The sequence below is a fragment of the Chiloscyllium plagiosum genome, unplaced genomic scaffold (assembly GCF_037043375.1).
Source record: "Chiloscyllium plagiosum isolate Xiang-an unplaced genomic scaffold, Cpla_swu_hap1 HiC_scaffold_49, whole genome shotgun sequence".
NCBI classification, from domain to species: Eukaryota; Metazoa; Chordata; class Chondrichthyes; order Orectolobiformes; family Hemiscylliidae; genus Chiloscyllium; species Chiloscyllium plagiosum.
Window position 1 is genome coordinate 9,274,892 of NW_028270187.1, and position 15,913 is coordinate 9,290,804.

Consider the following 15,913-nt stretch of genomic DNA (forward strand, 5'->3'; position numbering starts at 1 on the left):
GGAGGACCAGTTCAAAATACGTACAACACAGATGGCCTCCTTCTTCAAGGACCGCAATTTCCCCCCCGACGTGGTCGATGGTGCCCTCCACCGCATCTCCTCCACTTCCCGCTCCTCCGCCCTTGAGCCCCGCCCCTCCAACCGCCACCAGGACAGAACCCCACTGGTCCTCACCTACCACCCCACTAATCTCCATGTACAGCGCATCATCCGCCGTCACTTCCGCCACCTCCAAACAGACCCCAGCACCAAGGATATATTTCCCTCCCCTCCCCTATCAGCTTTCCGTAGAGACCACTCCCTCCGCGACTCCCTTGTCAGATCCACACCCCCCACCGACCCAACCTCCACTCCCGGCACCTTCCCTTGCAACCGCAGGAGGTGCAACACTTGCGCCCACACCTACCCCCTCACTTCTCTCCAAGGCCCCAAAGGAAACTTCCATATCCGCCACAGATTCACCTGCACCTCCACCCACATCATCTACTGCATCCGCTGCAGCCGGTGTGGCATCCTCTATATTGGGGAGACAGGCCGCCTACTTGCGGAGCGATTCAGAGAGCACCTCTGGGCCACCCGGACGAACCAACCCAACCACCCTGTAGCACAGCATTTCAACTCCCCCTCCCACTCCACCGAGGATATGCAGGTCATTGGACTCATCCACCGCCAAACCACAACAACGCGACAGTCGGAGGAGGAGCGTCTTATCTTCCGACTGGGAACCCTCCAACCACAGGGGATGAACTTGGACTTCACCAGTTTCTTCATCCCCCCTCCCCCCCACCTTGTCTCAGCCAAATCCCTCCAGCCCGGCACCGCCTTCCTGACCTGCAGTCTTCTTCTTGACCTCTCCGCCTCCATCCTACTCCGACCTATCACCCTCACCTTGACCTCTTTCCACCTATCACATTTCCAACGCCCCTCCTCCAAGTCCCTCCTCCCTACCTTTTATCTTCTCCTGCTGAACGCTCTCTGCTCATTCCTGAAGAAGGGCCTGTGCCCGAAACGTCGAATCTCCTGTTCCCTGGATGCTGCCTGACCTGCTGTGCTGTTCCAGCAATAAAGTTTCAACTGTTTCCTAACCTTCAATCCTACCCACTTTCCCAACATTATTTCTCAAATAATACTGATTTGATTCAGTTTTTCCTTCTCAGTAAACTCCCCAACTTTACTACTTTGTTAGTTGTGTGAACATTTGTGAACAGAGAACAACATAATGTTAGAGATTTTTGAGACTTTTTTGTTCCCCATTTTAAACTCCCCTTTTTTATGTTGTAAGTGACATATGGTCCTCTTTACCAACCTATTTCTCCCTTTACACATTTATTTTTGCTTCAACCAATTTTTTTCTTTCATGGCTTCTGCAACATTACTGTTTTCTTCATTTGCTCTTTGTTAGTCAAATCTCTTTTCCCTGCCATTGGCTGAATTTAGATCTGTTTGCAGCCTTCACATCTTTTACTATATATCCTCCCAAATTTTAGGCCTTTTCATTGGACCAAAAAGTATCTTGTATAGCCGTTTCAAATTTCACAATATCCTTTCCATGGGAGAGAAACCAGAATTGCACATAATATTCCAAAAGTGGCACAAACAATATTCTGTACACCCACAATGTGTTCTCCTAACTTACATACTCAAAGCTCTGACCAGTAAGGGCAAACATATAAATGCCTTCTTTGCTATCCTATCTAACTATAATTCTACTTTCAAGCAACAATGAATCTGCATTCCAACGTCTCTTAGTTCAGCAACACTCCACAGGACCTTAATATTAAGTGTGTAAGTCCTGCCCTGATGTGCCTTTGCAAATTGTTGCACCTCATATTGATTTAAATTGAACTCAATATGCCAATCCTGGGTCCAATCGCCCAACTGATTGAGATCCTGCTGTATTCTGAGGTAGCCTTCTTTGCAGGCCACTACACCTCCAATTTTTGTGTAATCTGCAAACTTATTAACAATAGGTGCAACTTCACATCCAAATCATTCATAATAATGTGGAAGTGCTAGTGTTGGACCGAGGTGTGCAAAGTTAAAAATGACACAACACCAGGTTATACTCCAACAGGTTTATTTGTAAGTCCAAGCATTCAGAGCATCGACACCTGATGGAGGAGCAGCACTCTGAAAGCTTGTACTTCCAAATAAACTTGTTGGACTATAACTTGGTGTTGTCATTTTTTAAGCTAAAAGCATTTATATAAATCTTGAAAAACAGCGGACGCAGCAGTGATTCTTGCAGCACATCACTTGTCACAGGCCTCCAGTCTGAAAAGCATCCCCACACCACCACCCTCTGTCTTTTACCTTCAAACAAGTTGTGTATCCAAATGGCGAGTTCTCCCTGCATTCCATGTGATCTAATCTTGCTAACCAACTTCCCATGGGGAACCTTGTCAAATGTCTTACTGAAGGCCATTTAGATCACATCCACCACTTTGCTCTCATCAGTCCTCTTCCTTACCAATTAAAAAAGAAACTTAGTTGAGTTAGTGATACATGACTCCCCATGCAGAAAGCCATGTTGATTACATCTAAAATAATCCTGGCCTTTTGAAAAGATGTAAATCCTGTCTCTCAGAATCGCCTCAACTGTGTGCCTCCTGTCAATGTTATGCTCACTGTTCAATAGTTCCCTGGCTTTGTCTTACCACCATTATTAAACAGTGGCACCACGTTGGCCAACCTCCAGTCTTTTTGCACCTCAACTGTGACTATTGATGGTATAAATATCTCAGCAAGGGGCCCAACAATCACTTCCCTAGCTTATCACCGTGTTCCAGGGTACACCTGATCACGTGCTTTATGTTTTAAACCATCCAGTAGCACCTCCTCTGTATTATGAACATTTTTCAAGCTGTCACCATCTATTTCCCACATTCTACATCTTCCATTTCCTTCTCCTCAGTAAGAACTTGCTTAGTATCTCCCACATTTCCTGTTGTTCCACACAAAGACTGCCCTGCTAATCTTTGCTGGGCCCTTTTGTCCTTCATGTATTTATAAAATCTGTTTAAATTCTCCCTAACAATATTTGCCAATGGTATTTTATGTTCCATTTTTGCCCTCCTGATTTCCATCTTAAGTTTTTCCCTATTGCCTTTATACTTTTTGAAGGATTCAGTCAACCTCTGCTGTATTTAACTAATATATGCTTCCTTCTCATTGGACCAAAACCTCAACTTCTTTTCTCATCCAGCATTTCCTACACTTACCAGTCATGCCTTTCACTCTAACAGGAACATACTGTCTCTGGACTCTCGTTTTCTCATTGTTGAAGGCTTCCCATTTTCCAGCCATCCCTTTGCCTGTGAATATTTGCCGTCACTCAACTTTTGAAGATTCTTGCATAATACTCTCAAAATTGGCCTTCCTCCAAATTAGAATTTTAACTTTGAGATCTGGTATATCCTTTTCAATAACAGTTTTAAATTATGGTCACTGGCACCAAAATGCTCCCCCACTGCCACATCATTATATCCCAAGTATAGGTCAAGCTTTGCACCTTGGCTAGAAGGTACCTTCACATACTGAATCAAAAAATGTTCTTGTGCACGCTTAAGGAATTTCTCTCTGTTGAAACTATTAACAAAATGGCAGTCCCAATCTATGTTTGGAATGTTAAAATCCCTTACCATAACCACGCTAGTATTCCTGCAGATCTAAGATCTCCTTACAAATTTGTTTCTCAATTTCCTCATGACTGTTGGGGTGTCTACAGTCCAATCCCAATAAGATGATCAAACCCTTTCTTATTTCTCAGTTCCACCCAAATAATTCCCAGGAAAATCCTCCCTAAGTATATCTGTAAGCTTATCTCTTACCAAACACGTCACTCCCCATTTTCTCTTGCTGCCCGCCTCCCCCCATCATTTGATTCCTGGAACATTAAGTTGCAGTTGTGTCCATTACCGAACCATGTCTCTGTAATTGCTATGATATCCCAAGACCAATCCCATTTTCCTAACCACCATGTCTCTGTAATTGCTATGATATCTCAAGACCAATCCCATTTTCCTAACCATGTCCTGAGATCATCCTTCTTCCCTGTTAGGCCTCTTGAATTGAAATAAACACAGCTTAATTTATGGATCCTAAGTCATTCTCTTATGTTCCTCCTGCCCTGACTGTTTGACTTGCCAACTATACCAGTCTCAGATCGATCTCTTTCCTCACAATCTCCCTGGTTCCCGCCCCACACCTTACTAGTTTAATCCCTCCCCAGCATCTCCAGGAAATGACCCTGCCAGTATATTAGACCCCTTCCAATTCAGCTGCAATCCATCCTTTTTATACAAGTCACGTCTTCTCCAGAAGAGATTCCAATGATCCAAAAATGTGAACCCTTCTCCCCTGCACCAGCTCCTGACTTGGGCATTACTTTACTCTATCATCCTACTGCTACCCTCACTCGCTCGGAGCAGTGGGAGTAATCTACATGTTACTACCGGAGAGGACCTCCTTTCTAAATTCTTGCCTCTTCCTTATTCTTCCTTCGGAATCTAATCCTTTCCCCTTCCTATGTAGTTGGTTCCAGTGTTTACTCTGGCTGGTCCCTCTCAATTTTGTGAATATTGTGTACTCTGTCCAAGATATCCTTGATCTTGGCACCAGGGAGGCAACACGCTATTCTGATTTCTCGCTGTCGGCCGGAGAGACGTCTGTCTGACAAAGAGATTCGAGTTTTGTAATTTGTAAAAGGAGGACCTTCCAAATCGCGACTACTTCCATCTAAAACGAATTAAAGCAGCTGATGTCAGGGAACACCGCCTTGATATCGGACAAGTTCCCCTCCAAGGCACTCACGATACTGACTTGGAAATAAAACCGCTTTCTTTCACTGTCACTGGATCAAGACCCTGGAATTCCCTGTTCGTGGCATTGTGGGCAGCACATGGACAACGGCTGTTCCAGAAGGTTGCACACCACCGCCTTCTTAAAGGAATGGAGAATAAATGGTAGGCTCAGCCAGCGACATCCACGTTCCAGGAGTGAATAAACAAAAACAGCTGGGGTCTCTTGTTGTGGCATACAATACATCACAAGGTTTCTGTCTGCAGCATACATGACACTAAAATCTGTCATCCACTACAAATTAAATCGAGTCCCAGAGATGTTGTTGCACACCTGGTCTGACTATTGCACGGCCCTCCAGACGCAGAAAAATAAGCTGTGATTCAAGACTCTCTCCATCAGTTATTTTCTGCCTTCATAATAATGTTCCACTTATTCCATGGACAAGGAGTTAATATTTGTGGATGAGGGTCACCAGTATTAAATACCACAGTTAACGCGCGATATGACCAAATGTTGTCGAATGGGGTAGCACAGGGGATGGGCTGAGTGGCCGCCAGTTTCTCCGCCCCTGATCAGATTGTGAGAGAGCCGGAGGGAGGAGTTATTAACATGAGCCGGGAATGAGCACCATTGGAGCTTCCTAAAGAGACAATGTCCCAGCTTGAAACCTTCTCTGCCCTTTCCCCCGACAGTCCCACTTCCTTTGGTGAAACTGAGAGAAAAGGGAATTGGGGGAAATGACCAATTGATGTTTGTTTCTGGGATGCATTAGGAAAAGCAGCGCATGCGCGATGATTGTTCCTGAGCAGAGGAGCGCATGCGTGCGGCCCTCCCCCAGCTCTGCCATTGAGGAGCATTTACTCAGTGAGTGCAAGAGGTTTGTTTGAAACAGGCCGCAATGGAGAGATCAGCGCCCAGGGAAGCGAGGGAACAGCAGGCTCCTTCCAGCAGCACATCGGGATGGGAGCCTGGGACACAGAGGGGGCTCCGAGACCGGGATTGATTCGGGGTGAGTTCAGGGAGAACCGGGGGCTGTTTGTAAGAGGCCGAACGGAGCAGGAACTGGTCCCGGAACTTGGAGTGAGCGGGCTGGGGGGAAGAGAGAGGCCTTTCTCGGGCTGTGTGTGGGCCTGCTGAGGGAGGCAGAGCGGGAAGAAGCTGCTGTGGGACATTCTTGGGGTTTGCAATCCTCTAAACACTGACGGAATTAAATGTTTGGCTTCTGTTTCATGCTGTTTGTTGCGAATAGACGTTGATATAAAGGACAGTAGAATCAGATGTGATAATCCTGTGAAGGGTAAATATAGCAGGCACCGGATAAATGTCTCCAACTATGTGAAATCGTGCCCAGTATTTGTTTTTCAACAGTTAGTGTATTGGGAGCTGGACATTGAACTGTGGAATCATTACATTTGTGGAACTGTGCATATGTTGGTTAGTTTATTTTTATCTCAGTAAAATGTTTTAGAATTTGGGAAACAAAAAAAGACTGGAAGGAGCTCAAGGCTCGAGTGGAACCAGGATCAGCTCTGTTCAGCTTACTCTGTTCAAAAACAAAGAATTATAATGATCATGACCTGAATATTGCATTGATCATTTGATGTGTTTCTACTCAGCTGCTAGTGATGTACAGGAGATCTCTCTTTTGTCTTTCTCCAGGCAAATATTTGATGGATCAATCCTAGGGTGACCAGCTGCTTCTCACACCCAGCAGGTATGTTACTACTGTCGGCGAGGAGAATGTCCTTTCCTCTGTCTGAATGGATTGAGTCAGATGCGCATTGAGCTCCATTTCCAGAAGTACATATTCAATCCAAGAGTTAAACACACTGACTATATATATATCGATATTATTCTTCCCAGTTCTCAGTGGTTAGCACCTCAGTGACAGTAAATTCCATTATTCAAAGCCAATTATCATTCATAAGATTAGAAGCAGGTTAGACTGTATGCTTATAATAAATATATATTTATGAGCTGCATTAAATTCTTATGTAGGTTTGGCATTTTTAAAGTTGCAATCAATTAGAACAAACTGATCATAGTGTTACATGGTTATAACAAATTATATATAGAATAAAATTATTCTTTTGATAAACAGTTGTCCTGTACAAAGACAATCAAACAATGTAAATTTCAAATGAACCTCTTGGTCAAGCATTATCTACAGAGGATGCTTCACATACGTACATACACTACTGTGTCTGTCTCTCTCACTCTCATTCTCACTCTCAGCCTGGTGTTGATGAAAACACACTTTATGCACGCTCCCATTCTGGTTGAGGGCCTGAGTAATGCAGAAGCATTTCCAGACTTTTTAAATGTATGAAACACTGATTAATAAGACATTAAACCCACCTTATAAAGTGTATCAGATCATGACATGCAGAACTGGAATCACAGTGACATACAGACAATGTTGGTGTTATATAGACCAGTACCACTCTTCAAAGTGATACAGATTGGCAGCACAACAGAAAACTCACTCACTCAGCCAGTTAATGGTAAAAGGGAAAAAAATGCAATTTAGGCCCACAACTACTTCCAGATATGGACGGTCATAAATTGACTGACCTAATTATTAATTGCTTCAGAAGATGTTAGTATTAGATGTTACATTATTGCAGTGCCCAGCAGCAACTTCCAAAGACTACTGCACACACACAATGTAAAAAGAAAACTGAGATTAAATACAATAAAATTAGATTCTTGGCAAAGATAAGTATTGAAACAACATTAATCCCTCAATCACACAGGTTTATCAAATATTGAACGGGTTTATCCTACACCCTGCTGAAAAAAACACAACTGAACATAGAAAGAGAATGGCATCCATATACTCGACTTGTCACTGCACACAGAGCAAAACTGGCACTATAGGTAGTCAAAGGCTGATAACTGCATAACTAATCTCAAATTGGCATTTACACTGAGACACTGGCAGTGAGTGAATGAAGATTAGAATCCCACCAATTAGTGGAAACTGGTATGGAGAACAGATAAAGAATAGAATGTGCCAGTGCAGACACAGCAGGCTGAATGGCTGTACCAATTCTGTGATTGTGTCATAAATCATAAAATGTATAAGGGATTAAGGCCCAATTTCAACACCCTAAACACTATTATCACAGATTGAATCACAGTCACAGATTTTTTTTTTCGAATTCATTCATGGGATGGGGGCACCACTGACACAGCCAGTATTTATTGCCCTTCCCTAACTACCCATGCAGCCACATTGATGTGGGTGTAGAGTCACATGCAGGCCAGACAAGGGAAGCATGTCCGTTTCCTTCATTCAAGGAATTATTGAACCAGATGAATTTTTCTGGCAATCAACAATAGATTCATGGACATCATTAGACTCTTAGAATATCATTGGCTGCCAGAGAATTGAGCAACTTTGATATATAAGAGTTGAAAGTGACTGGAACTCATTGAGAACTTCAATCTCACAGTCACACAGCAGAAACTGGCTTGTATTCACACATGGACAGCAGACATCAAGTTCTATGGACACAACCAAAATTGACACACATCGATTGATATCTGCTCTCACATACTCACATTGCAGCAACTAAAAGGGAGAGAACAATAATCATGAACACACATACGACAAGTACGTGTTGGTAACTAGACTAACACATTCGCATAGCAAAACCTGACAGGTACAGTATGATAAATGATTTTGCACATTTATAAACAAGAAGCTGATAGATACAAATTAATAACTGCACTCTCAGATGCACAGAGCAGAATCTGACAGGGACAGGTTGGTTAATAACTCACACATACAGGTGGCAGTAAATTCCAGAGAAAGATTGATAACTACACTTTCATATTTATAAAGCAGAAACTGACACGAATAGATTGATTATGCTCCCATTTTTCAAATCACATAATTTGACGCACAATTTAATAACGACTCTCACATATTCACAGGGAAGAAACTGACAGGCAGAGATTGATAACAAAACAAACATTAGTGGAAAATTCTGGCAGCATTTCAGTCTAGTAACCAGTCTTCAGAACTGATGGTGGCAAAGATAATGCACACAATGTGGTCTCCTCAATGTTGGAGCAACTGAGTGTAGATTGGGTGTCCACTGTGCAGAGTACCTACATTCTGTCCAGAGAAAAAGACCCTGAGCTTCCAGTTGTCTACCACTTCAACACACCACCCTGTTCCCTGGCCAAGATCTCTGTCTCAGGCTCGCTTCAGTGCTCCAGTGAAGCTCAGTGCAAGCTGGAAGAACTGCACCTAATTTTCTGCTTGGGATCTCAACAGCTACAGAGCTTGAGCTCTCCCATGTCATTACCCAAAACCCCACATATCCGACCTTGTTAACATATAGTCTGCAACTATACACCACCAATTGTTAGCCACTAACCGACCCTATTAACAGGCTATTCACCCACTTAGTATGATAGTTATCCACTCCTTTGTTTGTCCTACTGTTCTTCTCTTTCTCTGGACTCTATCTCCATCTGTCTTTTACTATCACCCTTCCACCCACCCTATCTTCTGTAGAAAAACTAATATTTTCCTAGCTACCACCAGAAAATACAGAAGTCTGAATACACCACCCAACAAACTCAAGAACACCTTCTCTCCTGTTATCAGACTTGAATGAACTGGTCAAATTTTAAAGCGAAAGTGTAGATGCTGGAGATTAGTCAAGATTAGAGTGGTGCTGGAAAAGCACAGCAGGTCAGGCAGTATTCAAGGAGCAGGAAAATCAACATTTTGGACATTCCTGATGAAAGGTTTTTGCCCGAAACGTCGTTTTTCCTGCTCCTCGGATGCTACCTGACCTGCTGTGCTTTTCTAGCACCAACCTAATCTCGCTCAAATTTTAACGTTAATCTCTCTCTCTTTGCACCTTTAATACTGTATTGCAGATTCTGTTCTATTACCCTGATGCATTTTGTATGATATTATCTGCCTGTAAAGTGCACAAAGCAATACTTTCCATTATATCTCAGTGCATGTTACAATAATAAATCAGATCAAATCAAATGGATAGCTACACTCTCAGAGAGCAGAATCTGAGAGGTACAGGTTGATAACTACAATCACACAAACTGACAGGAAAAGATTAATAAATACACTCAAACACTGGAATTACAGAGCCTGACAGGGAAAGATTGATAACTAAACTCTCACATTCACAAAGCAGAAACTGATAGCGACAGGTGAAAACTCAGCTCACACATTCACATAGTAGAAACTGGAAGGATTGTCAATTATATTCACCAAGCAGAAACTGACAGCTACAGATTGACAACTATCTTTATGTATTTACACAGCAGAGTCTGAAAGATACAGATTGACAGTTACACTCACTTTGACAAAGAAGAAAATGACAGGTAGAGAATGATAACTGTACTCCCACATTCGCATCGCTGAAACTGACAGCTACAGTTTGATTACTATGCCCACATTCACAGAGCAGAAGTTAATCAATAACTGTATTGACAGGGAAGAAACTGACAGGGACAGATTGGTATTTACATTGTCATATTGACATAGTAGAAATAGATTTACAATGACACTGGTGTCAAATAGCAAAACCTGACAGATACTGTTTGATAATTGCTCTCTCATATTGTTACAGCTTAAACTAACAGTGAGAGATGAATATCCACATTCTCACAGAATAAACTGTTGGGTACAAATTGATGACTGCATTTCATATTCATACAGCAGAAACTGACAGGTAGAGACTAATATCGAAACTCGCATTCTTATAGCTGAAACTGACAGGTATACACTCAGACACACAGCAGAAACTGTTAGGGACAGATTGGTAAAGCAAACACGCACATTCGCAGGGCAGAAACTGACATATATATAGATAACTAAACTCCCATATCTACATCGGAGAAACACATAGGGACTGATCCTATTTATTTATAATGTATGAAATATATTTATCAACAAGTCCCTGGCAGTTTCCACTATGTGGATGCACGAGTTCAGTTATCAATCTGCACCTGTAGGTTTATGCTATGTGAATGTATGAGTGTAGTTATCAGTCTGTCCCTATTTGTCTCTGTGATGAGAACATGTAAATATATTTACCAGAGAGTGACAGGGACAGACTGATAACTGCATTCACTCACATATTTGTACAGATTATGTGGATTGATAATTACAGTTTGATAATGACACTCCGATATTAACAGGTACATCTTGATAATTGTCCTCACACATTCACTGAGCAGGAACTGACAGCGAGAGATAGATAAAGAAACTTTCATATCCAGGAACGCACTTGCATTAGATTATCACATATTAGATTAACAGGGGAATTGAGTTTAGGAGTCATGAGATCTTGTTGCAGCTCTATAAAACTTTGGTTAGACCGCACTTGGAATACTGCATCCAGCTCTGGTCGCCCTATTATAAGAAAGATGTGGATGCTTTGGAGAGGGTTCAGAGGAGGTTAACCAGGATCCTGCCTGGACTGGAGGGCTTATCTTATGAGCAGAGGTTGACTGAGCTCGGACTTTTTTCGGACTTTGGAGAAAAGGAGGAGAAGAGGGGACCTAATTGAGGTATACAAGATAATGAGACGCATAGATAGAGTCGATAGCCAGAGACTATTTCCCAGGGCAGAAATGACTAACACGAGGGTCATGGTTTTAAGCTGGTTGGAGGAAAGTATAGAGGGGATGTCAGAGGCGGGTTCTTTACACACACAGTTGAGAATATGGAATGCATTGCCAGCAGCAGTTGTGGAGGCAGGGTCATTGGGGACATTTAGGAGACTCCTGGACATGCATATGGTCACAGAGATTTGAGGGTGCATACATGAGGATCAGTGGTCGGCACAACATCGTGGGCTGAAGGGCCTGTTCTGTGCTGTACTGTTCTATGTTCTATATGTTGATGTGCTGGTTGGTATCCGGTTCTCAGTGAATTGGTATAGATTTTTTTGATACAGTCACCAAAAAGCAGGTCAGACCAAGAATAGAATCAGTCTGTAGTCCTGTTGGAATTGCTGTTTTGAAGGAAAAAAACAGCCTAATGATTATTAAATTATTACATTGACTTAATGTTGATTTACAAACGATGTCTCTTCTGCCTTCCTCCAGGCAATTACTTGAAGGACTAAGACAGTGTAATATGTCCTCAGTACAAAGCCAAGTGTGATCAGTTCCTTCTAACAAACAGCAGGTATGTTACTGCTGTCAGACTGAATAATATCCTTTCCATAGTTATAGAGCAGATTGAATTAGACACACATTGATTCAATTTCCAGAGAGAAATTTTCAAATCAAGAGTTAAATATCATGGAGGAATTACATTTGTTTTTTTACAATTACAGTGACCCTCCTGATTTTATAAACCTCTATAAGGTCACCTCTCAGCCTCCAACACTCCATGGCAAACAGGTCCAGCCTGTTCAGCCTCTCCCTTTCACTCAAACACTCCAACCCTGGCAACAATCGGGTAAATCTTTTCTGAATGTTTCAAGTTTCACAACATCCTTCCAATAGGAAGGAGACCAGAATTGTACACAATATTCCAAAAGTGGCTCAACCAATTACCTACACAGCTGTAACATTCTTCTTCATTATCCTATTGACCGGCGACTCCACTTTCAAGGAACTATGAACGTGCACTCCATGGTCTCTTTGTTCATCAATACTCCCCGGGACCTTACCATTAAGTGTATAGCCCCTGCGTTGATGTGCCTTTCCAAAGTGAAGCACCTCAAACTTATCTGAATTAAACTCCATCTGCTACTGGTCAGCCCAGTGGCCCATCTGATCATGATCCTGTTGTAATCTGAGAGGACCTTCTTTGCTGTCCACTACATCGCCAATTTTTGTGTCATCTGCAAACCTTTATGTTCACATTCAAATCATTTATAAAAATAAGGAAAAGCAGTGAACTCAGCACCGATCCTTGTGGCACACAGCTGATCACAAGTCTCCAGTCTGAAAGGTAGCCCTCCACAACCACCTTCTATCTTCCATGTTCAAGTCAATTCTGTGTCCAAATTGCTAGTTCTTCCCCCCCCGATTTTCATGTGATCTAACTTTGCTAACCAGTCTATAATGAGGAAACTTGTCCAACATCTTACTGAAGTCCATATTGATCACCTCATCAATCTTCGAGTCAAAGAGATGTACAGCACAGAAACAGACCCTTTGGTCCAACTCGTCCAAGCCAACCAGATATCCCAACCCAAACTAGTCCCACCTGCCAGCACCCGGCCCATACCCCTCCAAACAATTGCTATTCACATATGCATTCAGACGCTTTTTAAAAGTTGCAATTGTACCAGCCTCCACCACTTCCTCTGGCAGCTCATTCCATACATGTACCACCTTCTGCATGAAAACCTTGCCACTTAGATTTCTTTTATTTTCCATCTCACCCTAAACCTATGCCCAATAGTTCTGGACTCCCCTACCCCAGGGAACATAACTTGTAAATTTATCCTATCCACGACCCACATAAATTTATAAACCTCTATAAGGTCACCCCTCAGTCTCTGATGCTCCAGGGAAAACAGGCCCAGCCTATTCAACTTCTCCCTGTAACTCAAATCCTCCCTGTAACTCAAATCCTCCAACCATGGCAACATCCTTGTAAATCCTTTATGACCCCTTTGAAATTTCACAACATCCTTCTGATAGGAAGGAGACCAGAATTGTTTGCAATATTCCAGCAGCGGTCTAACCAATGTCCTTTACAGCTGAAACATGTACTCAATACTCTAACCAATAAAGGAAAGCATATCGAATGCCTTCTTCAATATACCATCTAGCTGTGACCCTACTTTCAAGGAACCATGCACGTGTACTCCGAAGTCTCTTTGTTCAATAACACTCCCTAGGACCTTACCATTAAGTGTATAAATCCTACTAAGATTTGCTTTCCCAAAAGGCAGCACCTCGCATTTATCTGAATTCAACTCCATCTGCCACTCCTCAGCCCATTGGCCCATCTGATCAAGATCCTGTTTGTAATCTGAGGTAAACTTCTTCGCTGTCCACTACACTTCCAATTTTGGTGTCTTACCTCCTTTGCTCACATCCAAATCATTTATATAAATGATGAAAAGTAGTGGACCCAATACCAATCCTTGTGGCACTCCACTGGTCCCATGCCTCGAGTCTTAAAAACAACCCTATACTACCACCCTCTGACTTCTACCTTTGAGCCAGTTCTGTATCCAAAATGGCTAGTTCTCCCAGTATTCCATGAGATCTAACCTTGCTAACCAGTCTCCCATGGGGAAATCCTCTTTGTTACTTCTTCAAAAAACTTAATGGAGTTTGAGAGTCATGGTTTCCCATGCACAAAACGATGTTCACTGTCCCGAATCAGTCATTGTCGTTCAAAATGCATGTAAATTCTGTCCCTCAGGATTCCCTCCACCATCTTGCCCAACACTGATAGCAGGCTTCCCAGCCTAAAGGTCCCTGACTTTTCCTTGCCACCTTTCTTAAATAGTGGCACGACGTTAGCCAAATTTTAGTCTTCCGGCGCCTCACCTGTAACTATCAATGATAAAAATATCTCGGCAAGGGACACAGTAATCACTTCCGTAACCGCCCACAGAGTTCTAGGGTACGTCTGATCAGGTCCTGGGGATTTATCCACTTTTGTGCATTTCAAGACATCCAGGACTACTTTGTGTGTAATATTTCTTCAGGAATGAAGAAGGGCTTATGCCCGAAACGTCGATTCTCCTGTTCCCTGGATGCTGCCTGACCTGCTGCGCTTTTCCAACAGGACAGAGTTAACCCTTTAATGAATAATTGTCACATAAAGTCACATGACAATTAAATAATGTGAATTCCAAACACCCAGGACAAACCTGACAAATAAAACTGCAGATGCTAGAGGCTGGAAACAAGGAGAAATTGCTGAAAAAGAAACTCAGCGTGTCTGGCAGCATGTGTGGAGAGAAAGCAGAGTTAATGTTTTGGGACCAGTAACTGTTATTCAGAACTGAGCTTCTCCAGGAATTTCTGTTTTTATTCCTGACAATATAGAATAATTACTGCAGGCACACACACACACAGCAACTGACTTAATTCAGAATTAGTTCAAAATACAAACACCATGGCTGCAGAGCAGGACTAACAGTTCTGGAGTTCCATATGTATTGCAGGCAACAGGAAATGATCCAATCGAGATGAATATCACTCTCACATGGAGTCATTGTGGTCTGCAGCAGTCAGAAACATCCAGCTAATAATTCTACTCCCACGCAGACAGCATTCCATTTCCATCAATGTATCATGGTGGCAGAAGAGCTGCCATCCCCACCTTTAGCACAACGTCATTCTCCATTTCTCCAACTTGCAGGAACAGATTTTCTATGACTCTATTTTCATCATAAAGGCTTCTTGTGCCATTATTTCGAAGTAATTTTCATTTTCTACAAATAGCCCTGCATTCCTATGAAGTCTGATATAAGTCACAAGAACACTCAATACCATTTTCTCAAATACTCAATGTGATCACATAATCGTAATTTTAAACAATGGAGTAGGAAAGATGTAGTGAGATAATAGAACATGACAGCGTAGTATACTATTGCATTTTCATCCATATATTTATCCAATGACCATTTAAATGCCTGTAAAGTGGGTGAGTATACTACAGTTCCAGGCAGAACATTCCACGCCTCTACTACTCTCTGAGTAAAGAAACTACCTCTGACATCTGTCTTATGTTTATCGTCCCTCAATTTAATGTGATGTCCACTGCTGCTCGCCATCACCATCGGAGGAATAAGGCGCTCACTGCCCACACTATCTAACCCTCTGATTATTTTGTGTGTCTTTATTAAGTTACCTCTCAACCACCTTCTCTCTAATGAAGCTTCATCTCCCTCAGCCTTTCCTCATAAGGCATTCCCTCCAGACCAGGCAACGGCACAGTAAATCACCTATAAATCCTTTCCAAAGCTTCCACATTCGTACTGTCATGTGGGGACTAGAATTGGATGCAATTTTCCAAGTGCAGCCACACCAGAGTTTTGTAGAGCTGCAGCATGACCTCATCATTCCAAAACTCAATTCCTCTCCCAATAAAAGCCTTCTTAACAACGATATCAACCTGGGTGGCAGCTTTCAG